This window comes from Bos taurus, chromosome 1 (assembly GCF_002263795.3).
Source record: "Bos taurus isolate L1 Dominette 01449 registration number 42190680 breed Hereford chromosome 1, ARS-UCD2.0, whole genome shotgun sequence".
NCBI lineage: Eukaryota > Metazoa > Chordata > Mammalia > Artiodactyla > Bovidae > Bos > Bos taurus.
In genome coordinates, this window is record NC_037328.1 from 157,570,747 (window position 1) to 157,594,107 (window position 23,361).

The window sequence follows — 23,361 nt, forward strand, 5'->3', positions numbered from 1 at the left end:
ACCTAGACAGTATATTAAAAAGCAGAGACGTTACTTTGCTAACAAAGGTCCATCTAGTCAAGGCTATGGTTTTTCCAGCAGTAGTCATGTATGGATGTGCGAGTTCGACCAAAAAGAAAGCTGAGCACCGAAGAATTGATGCTTTTGAACTGTGGTGTTGGAGAAGACTCTTGAGAGTCCCTTGGACTGCAAGGAGATCCAACCAGTCAATCCTATAGGAGATCAGTCCTGAATATTCACTGGAAGGACTGATGCTGAAGCTGAAACTCTAATACTTTGGCCACCTCATGCGAAGAGTCGACTTATTGGAAAAGACCCTGATGCTGGGAGGGATTGGGGGCAGGAGGAGAAGGGGACGATAGAGGATCAGATGGCTGGATGGCATCACCGACTCAATGGACATGAGTTTGAGAAGGCTCCAGGAGTTGGTGATGGACAGGGAAGCCTGACATGTGGCAGTCCATGGGGTCGCAAAGAGTCAGACACGACTGAGTGACTGAACTGAACTGAAAGATTACATGAAACAATTATTTCACAATGGGTTGCAAAATCAGTGACTTTTATCATTCATTACACACACACACACACAAATATTTCCTTGGAAAGAAAAGACAGCAAAAAAGAAAGAGAAGGGAGAAAAAGAAATAGAGCATGAGGAGGACTTCTTGTCTAATTAGCTGATTCTGCAAACGAGGAAACTGATGACCACAGCAGTGACTCAGCTGTCATCACAAAGGCATAGAGACAGGCCCACTGATTTTTCATTCAGTGCTCTTCCATGTGCTTTTTTAACTTCTCCAGATATGAAATTTATAATATATACTACATTTTTAAAGTTTAGTTAAAGTAATGATTGTTGTGTGACTTTCAAAGAGAAAATACAAATCGGATTTCCATACACCTAAATGATCCAAAAGAATGTTATGTAAATTCCTACTTAAACATAAGCCCAGTTAAAAATTATGTATATTCATTCCTCAAAAAATTAAAAATAACACTACCATATGATCTAGCAATTCCACTTCTGGTTATGTATCTGAGTAAAACCAAATCACTATATCAAAGACATATTTGTACCCCATGTTCACTGCGGCATGTTTTCCAATTCCCAAGATACAGAAACAATATAAGTACCCATCAAAGGATAAAGGGAAAGAATAAAGAAAATGTGATATACACACATGATAGAATACTATTCAGCCATAAAAAAAAGGAAGTCACCCATTTATGCCTACATGGAAGGACCTTGAGGGCTTTATGCAAAGTGAAATATGTCGGACAGAGAAAAACAAATACTGTATGATCCCACTTACAGGAGATATCATACCAAAAAAACACAACCAAAAAAGAGGTCAGATTTGTGGTTACAAGAGGGGAACTGAATAAAGGTGGTCAAAAGGTACAAACTCTCAGTTGTAAGATAAATAAATACTGGGCATGTAACATATAACATGATGACTATAGTTAACACTGAAGTATGTTGTATGGGTAAGTTGCTAACAGAGTAAATCCTAACAGTTCTCACCATAAGGAAAAAAGTTTTATTTTAAACATGGTAATCATTTCACAACATATGTAAGTCATTATGCTTAAACCTCAAACTTATATGGTGCTGAATGCTAATTATATCTCGATAAAGATATAAGATGTAAAAAAAATGAGGTATGTATATCCACACATTATCACTTAAAAGTTTTATTCAAGGCAAGGGCCAAGAACAAACAATTCATAGAAGAAATACAGCTAGCCCAAAAATATGGGAAAAGATTAATTAGAAATACAATTTAAAACAAAGACACATTATTGTCTATCTACTTAAAGGGCTTCTTGTTGTGGTGATAGTGATATTGCTTATTTTTTAAAGGATAATTATCAAGGCTCACAAAATTATAGTGACTTCTCATACACTACTAGAAAAGTGTTTATCTTGAGGCAACAGGTTTGCATATGATTTCATTTTCTTCTTTATTTATTTTATATTCCCCAAATTCTCTATAATGAACATTCAGAGAAGCAACGTTTTCACTATAACTGTTAGGGTAACAAGACACAACCACAAAAATGGCACACTGTGGATTCTTACCCGTATCCTCTTTGTGGCAGACATTCTAATATGTCATAGCAAAGCGCGAGCTGGTCATTTCGTTCACAGCTATAGATGCATTCTAGAGCTACTGCCATTAGTTGGTCCTGATCAGGAATGATTTTTTGCTGCAACTAGAGAAATAAAGCATGCTGTGTGAAATGTCAATAGATTTACATTCAGTTTTGCCATATACCAGTACCACTGTCAATAGAATATTAAATAGTGCAATTAATCAGCTGCAGAAACAAATCTTGGCTTTTTTTAGCTTACAGACTTTTGGGGTCTTTAATAACTCTAAATGAAATTGCATTTTAATTACAGAATCAGCAAGAAAAGACAATTTGTACCCATAAGCCTTGCATCTGCTGAAAACAGATTCTTCAATTTATGACCCATTCAAGATAAAGTAGACAGAAGAAACATAGTGAATTAAAAAGGCAATTCATTAAAAACAACATTTCTAACCCTAAAGCCAAATGTTATGTTTCAATTAAAAAAATATATAAAATTCCTTAACTAATATTCAGAGATGTTCAAACCTGCTATTTTTCAGTATGCATTAAGTATTAGTCATTTAACTCAACAGTACTGACATTTTTTTCAAAAGAAGTCACATTGGAATGTGGTAATATTCATATCCTGAAACATACTCCATATTTCTGATGCAGAAAGATGGCTATTTAGGGTCACTTTTCCATTGCAAGACACAAAGGGTAAGAGCCATTCTTAGAGTATTTTCTGGGATATAGAAGTTAACAGATTTGTGCCTTATTTTGTATTGCAGGCAGATTCTTTACCATCTGAGCTACCAGGGAAGCCCCTTCTCATCTATAAAACTAGGATATTAACATCTTCCTAATAGCACTGTGTGAGAATTAAATAAATTAATAAAAGTAAAATGCTTATATTATTGTCTCCAAAACAGAAGACTGAAAGTACTTTCTTAGCACCCTTTACAACAACAAAATAAGATTAAGATGATTTCCATAATAAAGATCCACCGCTTTTCAACATTTTAGTAGAAACTCACACACACACAAAAAAAACCCAGCAAAGTGATGAAGAGAAGCTGCCAAAAAAGGGTATTTTCTCAGTAGAAAAATCATATCAACAGATGAATAGAAGAAAAGGATGGAAAGAAGAAACAATGAGGTTACCAGGGAAGTAAAGTTTTCTAAAGTAGTTGGGCTACAGGATTTATATTATATACTTATTCAAGGTATTACAAAATAGATCATTAATTTGACATCAACATTTGACAAAGAGTAAGTTACCTAAGGTTGCAAAGTGACAAACTGGTGAAACAGGGGCAACGAAGGGCACAATAAAAGCGTCAGTAAAAATTAACCAAAGTAGCTAACTTTTCTCATTTTCTTATTGTGTGCCTGTGCTATGCTTAGCCGTTCAGTCGGGGGTAGCCCACCAGGCTCCTCTGTCCATGAATTCTCCAGGCCAGAATACAGGAGTGAGTTGCCATGCCCTCTTCCAGGGAATCTCCCCAACCCAGGGATTGAACCCAGGTCTCCTGCGTTGTGGGCAGATTCTTTACCATCTGAACCACCAGGGAAGCACTATTGTGTGCCAGGTAACGTTTCTAAGTGCCTTATATGCATTAATTCACAAATCCTCAAAACATCCTGTAAATAATACTGGTGTTATTCCTATTTTACATAAAGGGAACTGTAAAAAAATTGCATGACATAATATACGATAAACAAAGTCAAAAGATAATCTACCAACTAGGTGAAATATTCACACTAGAAACCACAGAAAAATAACTAATTACACCAATACGCATGAATTTCTAAAAGTTAAGGCACAAAGAGACTAAAATCCAAGTGAAAATTGGAAAAAAGACTGAGCAACAGAAAAAAAGTAGGAATGGACAATTCACAAAAATGACAATGCCTGTCAAGCACAAGAAAAAATGATTAAATTCACACATATTCAGAGAAACACAAATTAAAACAACACTGAAATGCCCTTTTTCACCCATCGTGGTGGCAAAAATTTTTATATATGACAACATATTCTGTCTGCAAAGTTGTAGAGAAAGAGCCATGCTCATACACTGCTGGTGGAAATGTAAATCGGAACAACTTATCTGTAAAGAAATGCAGTAATACCAACACAACCCAATCCTTAGAGCCCAGGATCCCCTTGTAGGAATATACCCTGAAGATATATATATGCCAACAACACAAAATAAATATGGACATTGTAGCTTAGTTTGTAATTATAAAATACTGCGAATAGCATAAAAAACTAGTGGGACTGAGTAACTGAGTTTTCCTTTTTAATTTACATAACCATACATGGCTAGTGGCTACCATACTGAACAGCACAGTCCCAGAGGCACTTTTCAACTTCCTAAGGAGTGTGAGTCCAAGCCCAGCAGGAAACTGCAGCTGAGAGTTTACAACGTTAAGCAGACAATCTCCTATATCCCCATTGCTGGGATACAGTCTCGGATGTTCAAGGAGAAGGGCCAAGCAAGTATCCAGTGCTTCTACTCTGGACTCCGAAGGATCACGCCCTATGAGTATTGGAGAACTGGAAATATGGTAGTCTTTTTGAAACCTGAAATAGTGCAATCCCCATATGAGAATGGTGGGCACAGCAAAACAAGAGTGGAAATTACTTGTACGTAACACTTATTTTCCATGAGAATCACTGGATAAATGACAGTCAGATCTTGACTGATAGGTAGGGATTTATAATTAAAAGAAGCGAAAGTGTTAGTCACTTAGTTGTGCTTGACTCTTTGTGACCCCATGGACTACAGCCCGCCAGGCTCCCCTGTCCATGGGATTCTCCAGGCAAGAATACTGGAGAGGGTTGCCATGCTCTCCTCCAGGTGATCTTCCTGTCCCAGGGATTATACCCAGGTCTCCTGCACTGTAGGCGGATTCTTTACTGTCTGAGACACTGGGGAAGCTCTAAGTGATGGAAAGGGGCTTGATTATGCCAAGCAGAGGAAACATCCTCAAAGAACATAAAAAGGCATGAAAGAACCTGACAGTGAAAAGGTGAGTAGTGTGAGTGAACGAGTGCCTTCGTGGAGGGAAATGAGGCTAAAGAAGCAGACTAAAAGTAGACCCCAAAGAACTTTCTACACCACTTACCACAGCCCAACATTTACCCTGCAGACAATGGTAGGTCACCAGAGACTGTGCATAGATCATTATATGATCAAATTTGCATTGCAGAAAGATAACACTGATAGAAACAGAGACAGCAGATTGGAAAGGAAGAGCCCAGCAAATACCATTGTTCTCTGCTTTGATGTTGACAAATTCCAACAAAAACAAATGGCTATATGTTTTATTCAAAAGGCACATGCTAAACTGCCAAGTAAAAACAACAAAAAGCTGACTATATACAAAGGATTTACAAGACTCTGTAAAGAAGAAGGATCACAAACAAGATTACTGGGAAGAATTTAAAGTCATTTCTTTCTTCCTCATAAAACATTCATATTCAATCCATCCTGCTTCTCACCTAGCATTCTGCTGTCATAAGCAACCCACCCTTGGCTCACAGTACACCACCCCAAACTTAAAATCAGAATACTAAGTGGAAGGTGCTTATGAGAAGACGGAAAACTTTGATCAATAAACAGAGACATTTCTGACAAACAGGCCTTCCAGAAACCTAAAACTGTGTGAGCTTAAGTAAGCAATGCTTTCCTTTCTGTCTTTATTACACTGGTCTATGACCATACACCTTAGAGGACTTCAGATTGCTAACAAAGGCAGTACAAGAAGAACATCCAATCAGAATTTAGGACTGGAGGAGGCCTTCAAGGGCTTCTGCTCACACCACAACCTGAGGCTTTAACTCTCACTACAAAGTTAGTGTCTCAAAGGACTATGCCATTCTGCTTGAGTCCCTCCAATGGAAAGAGAGCCACTAATCCCTTGAAACAGCATATTTTATTCATGGCTAAATTAAGAGGTTATTTATATTGCAAAAGTATGCCTCGTTTAAGAAAACAACTTACCACCAGTGAATCTGAACAAGTATCTGAACCCTATAGAAAGACAGATACACAGACAGACAGGTAGATCAGTCTTAAGCAAATATAAGAGTTATTTAGAATAATCAAAAGATCTCCTTATGAGATCCTAAAGAACTTAATAAATATTTTGAAGGTCTTCAAGGGCAGAAATCTTTTCTTCTTCTATTGGTATTACAGTAAAGCACAATAGTTAAGAACATAGCTGGGAAATTAGAAAATTTATGTTCGAACCTAAGGTCCTCTCCTTACCCTGACCTTGGGCAACTGCCTAACCAGTCTATATCATGATTTTCTTTTCCTGTAATATTAATGTAATAAACATATCTACGTCCTAGGATTGTTATAAAGACTAAATAAGTTAATACTTGAAAAGTGCCTGCCTATGGTAAGAATTCATTATCTTTCAACTATTAATATTAAGACTTTTTGGTACTGCCTTTTCCACAATGTAGTAGAAAGTCAATACACTTCGAGTATATCAATCAAGATAAACATCATTTGATGAACTTTCAAAATATTTTTGGACTCAATTTATAAAACATTTTTAAAGAATAAAATGACAACCACTTCTTCTGGTTTGAAGAGAAATTACTTGCAAAGCCGAGTATTACAAATTTTGTAAATAAAACATAATTCCTAAGGGAAAAATGTACAGAGATTTTGAAGACGTTTCTACTTACATCAGGCTTGGAATGCTGAAATATCTTCAGGGGTAACTTTAAGTCCCCTTTTGCTAGAGTTACTAAATATTCCTTTAGCAGCTCATTAGCCACTCCAGGAGACTGCTTCTCACAGCGATGAAGAAAGGGAACCATCCACTGGTAGGCACTTGTCACGTACTTGTCCTCAGAACACTGAAAATGCATTTCACCAAAACACACACACATTAAGTTAAATATTAACACCTGGTAATAACAGACAAGTCATAAGGATCAAAGATAACCAGACTCACAAACAATGAAAGTCAACACTTTCTCTAACAGACACTCCAGTTCAAGCCTCCTAAGGACCCAAGAGGCAGCAGGAGAATCACCTGCTGTCTGGGGCTGGCAGAGCCGACAGCAAGAGCACTGCAGCTCATCTCCTTAGTGCCATGAACACACTAGAGGGCCCTCACAGCCCCAGCCCAGCATAATGACAGATTTAGAAACATGGTTACTACAATGACAGCTAATTTAAATATGCCTAGCTGGGAGGCGGGGAGGGGGGCGGGGGGAAGGGGGGCAGTCATTCATAGATAAGCATGAATGAAGGGCAAAGAAGGTACAAAACCAGCCAGAAAGGTTTCGGATGCCTTCAGGAATTTATTCATAAAATTTAATTTTTTTTAAGTCAAGAAGCCTTCCTTTATTGACTAAGTTCTCTGGTTTGAAGGCTACTACATCTTTTGGCTTTGAGATACACATTTGTCAAAGTATATAGGGATCACTTAAAAAAGAAACTTTTAAAATCAAACCTACACTATTCATCAATAATCTTAGTTTTTCAATGTCTTTCATCTGCTGCAGTTCTTTCAAGGTTAGGGTTAAATCACACCCAGCTTCATAAACCAATGCTTCCAGAGTAACCAAATTATCACAGAGAACCAGCAAGCCAGGAATATTCCTCTCCATTCCAAGTCGAATAAGCGACAATGCACAGTCAACCTAAAAGGGAAAGGAGACAGTAAGTCTCTTGAGTTTTATGTCTTCTTTCGCATATTTTCTAAAGTAAAAGCTCCAGTATAGAATCTAACTCTTACAGTCATTTTATATAAAATCACATTATCAATAATGTTCTTATTTAGTACAAAAACATTAGACTTCTTTACAAAATATACCAGCACCAAACTGCCTCAAAAGAATTAAATAATCTGCAAGAAATACTGAAATAAAAATAAAAGACAATCATCTTCAATTCATAGAGCATTACAGTTTTCAGAGCTGTTTTACATGTATTTGCCTACTTAGTTCTCAAAACATTAACAAGCTTGGGATGGGGTGTGGGGACCATAGATATTAACAATAAGTGATAATGGGCTTCCCCTGGTGGGTCAGTGGTAAAGAATCTGCCTGCAGGAGATGCAAGTTTGACCACTGGGTGGAGAAGTCTCCCTGGAGAAGGAAATGACAATGCACTCCAGTATTCTTGCCTGGGAAATCCCATGTACAGAGTAGCCTGGCAGGCTACAGTCCATAGAGTCACAAGAGTCAGACATAACTTAGTGATTAAACCACCACCAGTTCGTGATAATGTGAAATTAATCTGTATTCATTAGACCATTCTGCCCCCAAAAGAACGTTTTGCTTCCATATTCCTGTTCAGTACCTCTTCTTTCACAATGCCACCCATATATGACATTCAATAAATACTTGATGAATGACTAACTCTATACAACTATTTAGACCTTCTTAGAGCAAAACAAAGAACAATTTTCCTATAGATGCTCAACATACAGCAATTCCACTCCTATCACCTAATCCGATTTATAAAATGACATATGCTCATTGACAGCAAAGTCATCTAATGCTGCCTTAACCCACAGTGCCTTATACTGCTCCTTACTTACTCCTTGACTCCTAGGATAATGATTATTTACTGAGGGCCTACTAGGAACTGAGTACCATTCTAAATGTTAGGAACATAAAACTGAGTAAGATGAGATCTCTTCTTTCAAAGATATCTCCATCTCATAGGGAAACACAATCTGGTAAATTAATGACTCAAGTGGAGTAAGGGTGTCTGGGATCTCAAAGAAGAGGGCATGCAGCCCAACCTGAGAGTCATAAAGCCATCCAGAGGAGAGACCACTTAAAATGAGTTTTAAAGAATCAGTGGATATTAGTAAGTGAACAAAGAAGAAGGGCAGGAGAACAGCATGAAAGGGAGAGATGCGTGAGTGTTGTGAAAGTACAGTCATTTTCATAAACTGAAAACAAAAAAGAAAAGGTATGAAGTGAAGGGGTGAAAAACAAGGCTAGAGTAGCTGGGAAGAGTCGGATAAAAAAGAACATCATTTGTTAAGTTAAGGAGTTTGCAGTTTACCTTGAAACGCAAATCCGAAGGATTTTTGACTGAGGCATGTCATAAACAGGCCTATACTTTGGAAATAATATTCAGTAAGTGTTTATTGAATTAATGACAAATCAAATATGAATGAACTAGAAATGGGCTGGACCGAAATAAGAAAACTAGTTAGGAGAACAGTGATTACTAGCATCAGAAGACTCTTCACTAGTGACAAGAATAGCCCCCAGGGGACAGCAATATTTAAGGGACAAGTCAAAGACCCTGAGCCACATGGAGGAGAGGATTGTGAATGGCTCATACAAAGACACAGAAGAGAGTGAAATGATATCACAGAAGCCTAAGGGGAAGACAATGCAGGGATGAAGGGGCAGTGGTGTCAAAGGACAATGCTGTTGAACAACAAATGAGGGGGATCTGCCATTAAAAGGCTAACAGGGGGCCTTACTGATGGTATTTCCATGGAGTGGCAGGAGCAGCCAACACCAGGGAAATGAGCAAACACTGAGAAAGTGATTACCAGGAGCAGAGTGGCTGTGTCTGAGTCGAGCTGTGATAGAAAGAAGATAGCTAAAACAGAAGCCAGGAAGAATATATACACACAAAATAGTAATGACTTGAACTTTATGTTCAAAAAAGGTTGGGGGGAGAAAGTAGGTAATAGACCAGAGGTTGAAGATAAGAGGACAGAGAGAGAGATGAATGCCGGTACAATCCTGAGCAGCGAGTGGGGAGTGTGGAACCTAGAGGACAGGGGAGGAAAGACGTTCCAGTGAATCAAAGAAGAGGGACCTCTTCCTCTGAGAAAGCTGGAAAGAGTAGGGCAAATGGAAATGATTTCTCAACTTTCTCCATGAAATACAAAGCACAGTCATTACTGAAAATAATGAGGGATGCATTGGGGAGAGAAAAGAGTGAAAACGGGGGAGAGGAAACAATCACAGTACAGAGAAAAAAACTCCAAGCAGTATTACAGATCCACCCAAAGCCCTTCTAAGACTCAGGAATTGACAGATAAGGAAGTTAAAAACAGAGAAGAAGAACTGCATGTTCAATTGAAAAGAGTGGTGCAAACAAACATAAGGGGGAAAACAACCAGTAGAGAAGGCAATGAGGCAAAAGAGAAGGGATCTGGCAATACCCCAACAAAGTACATTTAATGTGAGAAAGGCCGCATCCACCTGTATACCAATTAAAAAAAAACAAAAAACTCAGAAAATCTCAGAACGTATGAAGAAACCTGATGCACACAATACAACTTTGTTTAAGCAGAACTTTGACGTGCTTGAACATGCAGCACATCAGCAATCTGAAACTACCCATTTTGTGATCCAGATCTGGGTTTCTAACATCAACTCTGTATTGGTTGCTTTCCAAAATACTTACCAAAGTAAAAATGTCTGAAAATCAAACTACTGACACCTTAAAGCAGGATCTACTACAACTTACCTAATTATACCACATACCCCAAGCCCTTACTAGATAAATGTCACCACTAAATGTACACATTTTCGTAAACCAACAAACAAGTTTTCAAAAGCCAAACAGGCACAAAGGAAGAAGTAGTCCTACATCAATTAAATCTCTAAAAATGAAAAAGATAAAAGTGTGTCAGATACCACTTCAATTATAGCACAAACCACATGAAACATCGATACATAAAACAAAGCTAAAGAACAGTATCTCAATTATAAGCATTTCTAAATCACTAAAAGGATGAAAGAAACTATACAGCCAACTAAATAAAGCATCACCAAATCACTTTCTTCTCTTTACAATTATTCTTAATCACTAAAACAGAAATCAAGAGGTCTAGAAATTATAGACTTCAAAATTTTGTATTTCAGAAACTGCTATTTTTTTTTTCCGCTTTTGTTTTTAACAGACTTCATGTTTTAGAGCAGTTGTAGGTTGACAGCAAAAATGAACAGGAGGTACAGAGACAGCCCACATTAACCCTGCCCTCACACATACGCAGCCTCCTGCATCACCAATATCCGCCCCAGGGAAGCGCCTTTGTAACAGTCGATGAACCTATACTCACACACCGTTATCGCTCAGTGTTCACCGTTTACATGAGGGTTCACCCTTGGTGTTTCCTTTCTGTGGATTCGGACAAATGTATGACAGGTACCCATCATTACAGTAACATAGAGAGTATTTTCACTGCCTTGAAAATCTTCTGTGTTTTGTCTATTCATCCCTCCACCACCAACCTCTGGCAAGCACTGAACTTTTTACTGCCTCCATCATTTTGCCTTTTCCAGAATGTCACACAACCGGTATCAAGCAGTATGCAGCCTTTTCAGACTGGCTTCTTTAACTCAGAATAGGCATTTTAGGTTTCTCCACTGCTTTTCATGACTTGATTGCTCACCTCTCTTTTAGAGCTGAGTAATATTTCACTGTGTGGATGTACCACTGTATTTATCCACCTGCCCACTAAGACATCTTGGTTCATCAATTGTAACATATCACTCAAATAAAAGATATTAGTAACAGAGATACCTAGTGAATAAGTGGGGGGATGAGGGGAGTATATGGCAACTCTGTACTTTCTACTCAATTTTTCTAGAAATCAAAAACATCTCTAAAAAATAAATTATTAATAAAACAACCAAATAAAGAAGATAAGTGTAAAAAATAATTCATTTTGCATTCCAGTATAGGTCTTTTCCTCTGTTAGTGCTATTTTTTAAACCCCTGAATAAATATTTTGCAACACTAATTTCAGTCATTAAACACTAAAATTGGTATTGGCAGAAAAACAGACATACAAATCAATAAAACAGAATTGAGAGTCTAGAAATAAACCCACATATACATGAACAATTAATTTATGGCAAAGGAGCAAAGAACATACAATGAAGAGAGGACAGTCTCTTTAATAAATGGTGTTGGGAAAACTGGACAACCACATGAGAAAGAATGAAAGTAAGACTATTACTTCATACAAAAAAATCAACTCAAAATGGATTAAAGACTTGAATGTAAGACCTGAAACTCTAAGACCTTTAGAAGAAAACAGAGGCAGAACATTCTTTGATATCAGTCTAGCAACATCTTTCTGGATCTATCCTCAGGCAAGGGAAACAAGAGAAAAAAACAAATTAGTGGAACTATATCAAAACTAAAGAGCTCTGCAAGCAAAGAGAACCATCAGCAAAATGAAAAGACAACCTACCAAATGGGAGAAGATATTTGCAAATCATATTTCTGATAAAGGGTTAATATCCAAAATATATAAAGAACTCATACAAATCAACACAAAAAACAAAAACACAATTAAAAAACAGGTATAGGAGCTGAACAGACATTTTCCAAAGAAGACATACAGATGCTCAACAGGCATGTGAAAAGATGTTGAAAATAATTAAAATTAGGCAAAAGCGAATCAAAACCACAGTGAGATATCACCTCATGCTCAAAACAATGCCCATTTTCAAAAAGGCAAAAAATAAGTGTTACATCTAGAAGTTCAGCTAAAAACCACAAAGTGCTCCAACAAAACTGGTTCAAACAAGATCCCTTTTCTCGTAAGCCAGAGACAACAGTCAACTATAGGTATTTGTAAATTCCTGTAAGTGTAAATCAAATGATGACTTTGTTCTTAAAAGGGATCTATCTACATGGTATACAACCTACATTTGCCTATACAAACTACAAAAATTGCACCTTTTCAACTCACTTGATAACTTTCATCAATTATTACCAGGTTGAGTTTCTCCTGAATCAGCAAAGTAATAAGGCCTTTGCTTACCCTGACCCCTATGAATATCCTGACCCCTACCAATATCCTGCATCTGGTCATTTACAGACGCAGGATATTGGTCTAAGACTACAGTTTTTAACGGGAGCAGTACTGTCCACCAGGGGGACAGTACTAAGTTATCAAGTGAGAGGCAATTCTGCCTTTCCTAAGGATTAGTGGAACTCATACCATTAAATGGGTAGAAGCCAGGATGCCAGACATCCCACCGTGTACAGGGAAGTCCTACACAACCACCTCGCCCTAATTCCTGCCTACCTTCTCAAATATCCTGAAAAAAAAAAAAAAATTTACCATGAGTTGATCACATTCCATTCGTGATGTTTAATTCAGCAATACCCCTCAATCTATTGGCAAATGTCAGCTGTCTTGTTCAAAGTGATTTCTCACGGACTTTAGTCTCTTTTTTAGTGTATTCATGATGAAGCATTTATAGATTTTATCACTGTTAAGTCACTGTGTTAATTTTTTGGAGACTGTTTATGTAAATGAGATATGTCCATGATTCTCACATCAGGATAATAAGGAAGTATTACAAAATAGTTGCTACAGAAAAAAAATACTATGGATCTGAGAATTGAGAACCACTTTTTTAGGTTAATTTATCTTGCTTTCAGTCACTGAGAGCTGTGCAACTGTCCATTTTTATATGGACTTCATAAGAAAGATTGTGCAGAGACCTAGATTCCGTCTGGTTCTGCTACTGTGTGTCCCTGAGCAAGTAGTTCACTTTCTCCTCTGTGAATCTGTTTGTCTACCTATAACATAGAAAATCAGACCAGAACCCCTCCAGAGATTCTTTTCATTCTGGTATCTTAGAATTCTAAACATTTTCAAATGTCCTCAGTAGTCTTCCAAAAACCTGAAAAAGTCCATCATATATATTTTTGGCCACCCTCGAAAAAGCTGGATCTGTAATAATCCCATCAGCTCCAAAATAATTCATCTTCAATTCTATGAATACTAAAAAACAGGAATTAGACTAAGCAGAAATTCAAGAACTCTATCAAATGGAGACACAGGGCCACGACAGATACACTAACTAGAAGTTTAAACGAAGGGGTTTCTTCCTTCCTACAGTGCAACTGCTCTTGAGACCTTCTGGAATGGTCCTTCAAATGAAAACCTGATGTTAGGACAGGAGGTCCAAAGCCAAGACTATAAGTAGAATAAAAAAGACACCCAATAGCCAGACCCTGGATGAGATTTCAAGAGGCTCCGAACTATCAACTTCTATCCACCAGGATGAAGACAACTTTTGCTTCCATTTGCAGAGAATTCAATTAGTGGAATTTTTAATGGTCTCTCCTGGATGATTTTATTTGTTATCACTGAGTCTAGTAAGATCTAAGCCCCTAAAAAAACCCAAGGTACTGGAAAGGTAGGCAGCAAGCAGATCCGGAGTCACCCAGTCTATGAGTGGAAGAGATTCTCTTTTAGATCTCCTAAGCTTCGGTACTTCCCTAGTGGCTCAGTAGTTAAAGAATCCGCCAGCAATGAAGGAGACCTGGGTTTAATCCCTGGGCTGGGAAGATTGCCCTGGAGAAGGGAACGGCTACCCACTCCAGTATTCTGGCCTGGAGAATTCCATGAATAGAGGAGCTTGGTAGGCCACAGTCCACGGGGTCGCGACGAGTCAGACACGACTGAACAATCTTCACACACTCACAAGCTTTGGTACAACCCTCATCTGTCTCTTCCACACCCCTCTCTGATGAAGCTGGGACACATCTCAGCTTCATGGGAAACTGAGAGAAATCATGTCTTGGATTTCAGAGAAGCATTAGAAACCAAAGTTCAAACAGGGTTCCTGAAAAGCAAAGTAATCATCAACTACATTTCTGCAACATGACAGGGGGGCAAATCAAGCATTTCAACGTTGATAAAAAATCTTTTAAATTAAAATGTTATGAAGCCTATTCAAGCATACATGGAAAATCTGTAACAGTGTGTACATACTTTGCAGCTTATACTTTATAAAGAAAGATTTTTGAACAACTTTTCTGCTATTTGCAGCCAGAACACACACTGAATGCGGAGCATCTGCCACAGCACTGCAGCCTCACCTGCCGGGCGTAATGTTCTATTTCCTCTGCTCTGCTCCCGTACCAGTCCATCACCTCCTCCACTGCCAGCCGGGAGCTCCGGTACCGCAGCAGCTCGGGCTGTGCGGTGTATAGGAACTCACTCTCATCCGGAAGACTCGGCTCAACCACCATTCTGCAGAGCACAGAAAAAACAACTAATAACTGGCTGAAATGCTGGGGAAAATGAGTTTATGAGAGAGAAAGAGAGGAAGACAGAGATAGGGAGAGAGCAGTTACTGAGACTGGCAGGATGGATGGATGGATGGATGGACACACTTGGGGGAGGGTGTGTTTGTGTGTGTTTTCCTATATGCACGGATACACAAGATAAATGGGAAATTTGCAGAATGCTTTAGTTTCCTATTAGCTCTCCCAATTAAAAAAAAAATCAGAATAGACAGTAAATAAAAAAAAAAATTATGCCCCCAATCAATCAAGTATTAAATAAAATCAGACTCACCCTGGGTAGCTTTAAAATGCACATGGCGGCGTACTTGCCACAGGCCAACTAAATCGCAATGACTGTGGTGGCCAGCCAGACCCAGTTCAGTAAAGACACCCCAAGGTGACTCTGAGCCAAATGTAAATTAAGAAGTCTTGTTTCCCAACTTCATAAAAATAAGAAGAAATATGCCTTATTTATGATGCTAATATAACTTTAGTAGGTATCAGCAACATAGTAATGCACTGATATTTGCAAAATTAGGAACTACTCTATACTACCTGCCAACAGGAGGGGAAAAGAAACAACATTAAAGGAAGGTACACAGGGAGAACATCACAGGGATCATGAATTATGAGGCATTTTTACGAGGATGATGCTGGCCAATTCCCTTCAATGGTTAAGAACTAAAAAAGAAAAAAATAACAACTTAAACTAAGATATTTCAGATATAAATAGAGGGAAAGACCATGTTCCATTAGGGATATTCATTCATCTAAAGTAAGTCTGGGGTGAGTTGCCATTCCCTTCTCCAGGGGATCTCTCTGACCCAGGGATCAAACCAAGGTCTCCCACATTGCAGGCAGATTCTTTACCACTGAGCCACCAGGGAAGTCCCTAAAGTAAGTCAGTAAATCACAAGTGGTATAATTATTACTAATATATTACTAATATATAATATTATATATATAATATAATATAATATAATTGGAGTCAGCACTCAAATGCAATTCTATTACTGAAAGCTGTGAAATCTTGCAAAAATTAGTTAAAACTAGTCTAAGATTCATTTTATTCATATCAAAAATGGGGAATAACACTATGCAAGAATTTTCAAATTAATATAAATAAAATATGCAGAGAATATTGTCTGGCACAGAGCAGGTGTTTAACTTTTATTTACTTAGGTATTCTTTTCATTGGAATTATTAGCTGTTCTAGTATCTCACCATACCCAAAGCTCACAAATATTTGGGTGTTTTATCCACATGCCTCAGACAACCTACTGTAGTTAAAACTGGGTAGTCGTTTAACTAGTTTCGCAACTTGCGTTAACATCTGACCTGTGATTTCTCCTCATCTCTGAAGCATAAAAGTCACACCCAATCTCCTGAAATCTTCCCATTTCAGAGGAAAAATATCCACAAGCAACTTAAGAGTTCCTTTGATATTTTGTTTTCGGTCCTTAACTTACTGCCCTCTCAGCACTGTGAATTTGAACATTTTCTCCTCCTAGAAACATGCTTGTCTTCCATTCCAGCATGCCATGCCGTTACGCCATACTGTCAAGTCATGCACGTCCCATCTTTCTGGCTGCTCCTTTTCACAGTCATCTTTGCTAGACTCTCCTCCCAGAGCCGACTGTTAAATACTACCTCTTCCAAATTCTCCGGCTCTCCTGTCTTCTCACTATATTGTCTCTAGGTCTCCTGGTAGACTCTACAATATAAATTCACCAACATATTTTCACCCCTAACCCAGACTTCACTTGAAAGCACCAAAACTGCCCTTCTATTTGCTCTTAGGCATTTCAAATGCAACAAGGTCAAAACTGAATTCACGCTATCTCGAGGAAATAGTTATCTTTGTTAAAACAGAAACATGATTCTATCGTCCTCATGACTATTTGTAGCCTGTCACCTGCCTTAAAATATTCTAGCCTCATCTTGGTGCCAGTGTCACTTCTGTCCTGTACACTTCAACAATACAGGTCTTATTTTCAGTCCTTAAAGGGGCCCTTGCCTTGAGCCTCCCAAATGTTCTTCCCTCTCTTAAAACACTCCCTTCACTCATAAGCCAAACTCACCGGTCCACTGAGCTAAATCTTATCGATCCTTTGAATCTCAGATTTCACATCACTTCCTATGGAAAACTCTCCTTGACCTCCACCAAGTTTAGGTCTCCCAGTGGCCCTTGTACTTCACTTTCATAACACTCATCACATTAGTAATTTATTGCAGCAGCATCTTTCCTGCTAGATGATACACTTCATGAATACAGAAACGGCATGTTTTTCTTCCTTCAGTATTCTTAAATCAAGCAGAGGACAGAATTACAGTAGATCCTTGAGCGACATGAGTTTGAACGGTGTGGGTCCACTTACATTCAGGTTTTTTTTCCAACAGTAAATACTACAGTACTACGCCACCCATGGGTGGCCAAATCCATAGATGGGAACCTCGGGTATGGAGGGAAGATGGATTATAAGTCATAGGCAAACCTCTGACTTCACAGAGTGTCAGGCCCCACTAACCCCTTTGTTGTTCAAGGAGCAACTGTAAATGAAAAAGCCACAAGGTATCCCATAACCTCACTTGCAGATACAGAGAATCACCAGACGTAATCACCAGAGGTGGAAGATGCAAGGTGGGAGAAATGGTTAGGAGGTAGGGGAAAGGCAATAAAATAGATGAATTAAAAAAGAAATGTCCTGCAAATCTGTATCAGCTTCAAAAACATCTTCTCTTTTGTCAGCCTTTTCCTAGCTTTTCATTTTTACAGTTGTTAAGACTCCCAGCACAGCAAGTTTAGCTTACAATTTAGCTTACTGTTGTCTGAGAAGAAATGCCCTTATTCCTTCTTATCTCTTTCTCAGAATCATAAAAAGGCACAGGCTAAGGAGAATTGGGAAGCATCACGTGACTGGAACAGGGCTCTCCTCAAAAAGCACCGTCTTAAAGTGAAGACCACACACCTTTCCTTCTACTGTATCTACCATCAATCTCCCACCTTTTTCAACTTATCTCTGTCTTCAATCTCTCATTACCCATGCCAACTGTGGATTTCTAGTTAAATATGGCTGACCTATACCATGCATTAAGCTGAAATTACACTGAAATGATGGTAAAAGACTAAAGGGGAGTGGGGGGTCACGTAAATGCTCAAAAAGGAAAGGAGTATATGGAGCAAAAGAAACGAAACCACTATCTTCCACTGAAGCAAGTCCACAGACAATGGCCATGACTAAAAACATCAAAAAGTAGCTATCAGTTCAGTTCAGTCGCTCAGTCGTGTCTGACTCTTTGCGACCCCATGAATCACAGCACGCCAGGCCTCCCTGTCCTTCACCAACTCCCGTGGTTCACCCAGACTCACTTCCGTCGAGTCAGTGATGCCATCCAGCCATCTCATCCTCTGGCGTCCCCTTCTCCTCCTGCCCCCAATCCCTCCCAGCATCAGAGTCTTTTCCAATGAGTCAACTCTTCGCATGAGGTGGCCAAAGTACTGGAGTTTCAGCTTTAGCATCATTCCTTCCAAAGCAATCCCAGGGCTGATCTCCTTCACAATGGACTGGTTGGATCTCCTTGCAGTCCAAGGGACTCTCAAGAGTCTTCTCCAACACCACACTTCAAAAGCATCAATTCTTTGGCTCTCAGCCTTCTTCACAGTCCAACTCTCACATCCATACATGACCACAGGAAAAACCATAGCCTTGACTAGACGGACCTTTGTTGGCAAAGTAATGTCTCTGCTTTTGAATATGCTATCTAGGTTGGTCATAACTTTCCTTCCAAGGAGTAAGCGTCTTTTAATTTCATGGCTGCAGTCACCATCTGCAGTGATTTTGGAGCCCAGAAAAATAAAGTCTGACCTGTTTCCACTGTTACCCCATCTATTTCCCATGAAGTGATGGGACCGGATGCCATGATCTTCGTTTTCTGAATGTTGAGCTTTAAGCCAACTTTTTCACTCTCCACTTTCACCTTCATCAAGAGGCTTTTTTTAGTTCCTCTTCACTCTCTGCCATAAGGGTGGTGTCATCTGCGTATCTGAGGTGATTGATATTTCTCCCAGTAATCTTGATTCCAGCTTGTGTTTCTTCCAGTCTAGCATTTCTCATGATGTACTGTGCATATAAGTTAAATAAGCAGGGTGACAATATACAGCCTTGACATACTCCTTTTCCTATTTGGAACCAGTCTGTTGTTCCATGGCCAGTTCTAACTGTTGCTTCCTGACCTGCATACAAATTTCTCAAGAGGCAGATCAGGTGGTTTGGGATTCCCATCTCTTTCAGAATTTTCCACAGTTTACTGTGATCCACACAGTCAAAGGCTTTGGCATAGTCAATAAAGCAGAAATAGATGTTTTTCTGGAACTCTCTTGCTTTTTCCATGATCCAGCAGATATTGGCAATTTGGTCTCTGGTTCCTCTGCCTTTTCTAAAACCAGCTTGAACATCAGGAAGTTCACAGTTCACATATTGCTGAAGCCTGGCTTGGAGAATTTTAAGCATTACTTTACTAGCGTGTGAGACGAGTGCAATTGTGTGGTAGTTTGAGCATTCTTTGGCACTGCCTTTCTTTGGGATTGGAATGAAAACTGACCTTTTCCAGTCCTGTGGCCACTGCTGAGTTTTCCAAGTAGCTATACAATTCTGTTATTCAGAGACTGGAGTAAATAATAGAACATTCCTTTAAAAGAATTCAAAGTAGTTGCTTCAGGAGAGCAGGATACAAAAAAAGGGGAACAAAGGAGTATGGTTGTTGTTTTTTTAACAAAATTTGCAGAAAATCTTAAACTTTTAATCTATTTGCAACTACACAGAACTTTAATAAAAAAAAAAAAAATTAAAGCATGTAACAGCAAAAACACAGGGCATTCGATTGCTATTATAACCAAACTCATCAGAGTGAAAAAGGTTAACTAGGAGTTAGATATGCTATGCACTTAGATATCAACAGCGAAAGATACAGAATGAAGGGGGAGTGCCAACATGAAGAAAGTCCCAAATTTCACTTGCAATGATCACACTACTGCTTAGGGCTTTTATTTATCATTTATCAGACAGTTCATACACATAGCTTAAAAAAATGTAAAAATATAAGATGACTCATATCAAATGTAAAAATGAGCAATGAGCATTTATCTGACTTTGAAGAGTAAGGCAATAAAGGGATTCAAATGCCCCTTGTACGGGCTTTCAGCCCCACACCTCATCACCCACCCACTTCTACAGAACTTGATGCCTCAATGTTCTGAGGCTTTCCACGGTAAAGTCTTATAAAAGTGAAAATCAAAACTGAATCAAGAACAAAACTGCACACATACCACAATAACAGCTATGAAAAACATACCTGTATATGTCAAAGACCGAAAAGGAATACCTCAGAATGAGAAGAGCTGTTACATAAGGACCACTTGTAGAATAACTCCTTGGTAGCCATTCAATATTTTTTCATTAAATTTTTTAACATACCTTGAGTACAGTCAAGCTGTTAAAAAACGTCCCTCAAACTCTCAAGCAGGGACCACCATCCAGTAAACCACCCACCACACACCACCTGCACTGGGCCTGCTATTCATCCATCCTACAAGGACATGAAGCGCTCTCCCCCTGGCTCGTTCTTACCTGCACTCCAGCTCCTCACACCAGTCTTCATCTCGGTGCTTATGTTCGTGCCAAGGAACGATCACCAAGGAATCACCGTCATAACTTAACATTTCAAAAAAAAGCACATACATTTAAAAGACACATTACCTCAATGACTGGAAACATAAGGAACATAATACAAAAGTAATCAATCCTGTAACCTTAACCTCCAAGATTTCTTTTTATGGTATCTTAAGTAGTATATGACACATATCATATACAATAGGCAAATAAAAAATCCAAACTGCTGATTTCTCTTTGATAGTAAAATGGTTCAAAAAGAAAAGGAAAATTCAAAACAAAAAAGTTAACGAGAAACTAAAGGTGGTATGGCTGAGTTCACTCAAACATTCTAAAATATTTATCAAAACTCCATATTTTATATTTTTAATGCTAACATAAATGGTCCCCTGCTCTCAAAAACTGTACAGCCTGACTTCCTGTGATCACAGAACTGTTCTCTAACTGGGTTATCCAATACAGTAACTGCTAAGCTACATATATTCATATCAATCATTTGAAATGTGACACTGATACCAAGAAACTTTTAATACTTTTTAATTAATTTTATTTAAAATTTAAATAGCTACATGTGGTTGGTGGTGCCTATACTGGACAGCCTAACAGCCAGAAGTGAAGTGAAAGTCACTCAGTCATGTCTGACTCTTTGCAACCCCGCGGACTATACAGTCCATGAAATTCTCCAGGCCAGAATACTGAGTGAGTAGCCTTTCCCTTCTCCAGGGGATCTTCCCAACCCAGGGATTGAACCCAGGTCTCCCCCATTGCGGGCAGATTCTTTACCAGCTGAGCAACCAGGGACCAGGCTGAGAGGACACAGCTAATAATCAGAGTGAAGAAATAATTCTGCAAGTTAAAAATATCACCAATAAATGATAGAAGGAAAATGTAAGAGGCAAAGATAAGTCCTGATTGCACGGCGTTAAGAATAAACTAAAAAGGAAGAATGAAGCAATGTAAGACAGCAGAGCAAAGCACTATGAAGGAAGAGACAAGGAAAGCATAAACCCACCGGTCTTTTAACCAGCTGTACAGTACTTGGCACATGACTTTCTAAAGTGAAGCACTTCCAACCACTAAAGTAACTTTTAGCTCTAATAGTCCGTAAATCTATGAAAACAACACAAACATCCTGAACTAAGAATGAAGACAAAAATTCTAAAAACAAATTTCAATCACCTTGCTTTTATAGTTCAATAAAACATCTTATCTCATATTTGAGTATCAATGGTAGTACTTTCCTAAAATTTATCATAGCCTCAGAGAAAGGACTGCACTTTTGTATAGTATGAGGTTATGTTTTGCAGTTTCTTATCTTCCTAAGCTATGGAACAGGTCTTACACAAAAAATACTTCATAAGCATTTGGGGAAAAGGTAGGTAGTCTTTATGTAGATAGCAGCAGGAAACTGCTGGGGGGTTACAAGGAACAGAGAAGCTGTGAAGACCCGGAAATCAGCAGGGTTGATTTATCTATCTATAGCACCCACTCCAGTGTTCTTGCCTGGAGAATCCCAGGGACGGGGGAGCCTGGTGGGCTGCTGTCTATGGGGTTGCACAGAGTCAGACACGACTAAAGCGACTTAGCAGTAGCAGCAGAAGCAGCATCTATGGGCTTCCCTGGTGGCTCAAATGGTAAAGAGTCTGCCTGCAGTGCAGAAGACCCAGGTTCAATCGCTGGGTTGGGAAGATCCCCTGGGGAAAGGATACGCTACCCACTCTGGTATTCTGGCCTGGAAAATTCCGTAAACTGTACACTCCATGGGTCACAAAGAGTCAGACACGACTGCTGAAGTTATTATTATTGTTGCAAATTTTCTGAAGTCAAAGTTCCCTGTTAGATATACATAAGAAATTTATTATATTGTTTTTAAAACAGAATTTTACCCACTTTTTAGCTAGCATGCAATGTCTTAGCAAACCAAAAATACATTTCTGAAGGCATGTGACTTCATGGTTTTAAATTTCAGTCGTATAGACAATTAATTACAATAGACACCAAAATCACAGTATTTCATTTGTCACCAAGTAAAAAACTATTTTATTTCCTTCCACATCAGTAACTAATACTTTATCACAGATCACTGAATAGGTAGAAAAGAAAACATTTGGATACAACAATGATAATAATGCTCACTCTTCCAAGATAAGAATAAATTGTAGCAATGAATTGAGGAACAAGGAAAAAATTAATTCAGCAAACTATTACCGCCTTTTCTAATTACAGCAGACATGGTTCCATAAGCTACACAAAATGTTTTTCAAAAGACTGAGAAAAATTTATCATAAGTTGAGATTTGCATTTTCTCTATAAAATACATATTATATATAAGGATTACTACTAAAATGATCAGTAATGGTGTGGGGCTCTGAGCAAAGTAACATTTATTTGGCAAATGTTTGATAAAAAGACTACAAAATTTGGTAAAAAAGACTAGAAAATTGTAAGACTTTGTCAACCTTCAATAAACTGAAATGCGTAAGAAAACATGCCTATTTTTTATCAAATCACACATTAAAGACAGGTTCTGCTCTGAGACTCACTCCAAAAAGCAG

The 23,361-nt window shown here is 38.5% G+C and overlaps 1 pseudogene; it reads right to left on the reverse strand.

Annotated features, from left to right (window-relative positions):
• Positions 1–2,034: 2,034 nt before the first annotated feature.
• LOC107131289 (NBAS subunit of NRZ tethering complex-like) overlaps positions 2,035–23,361 on the reverse strand; it is a 68,187-nt pseudogene continuing 46,860 nt past the window's right edge.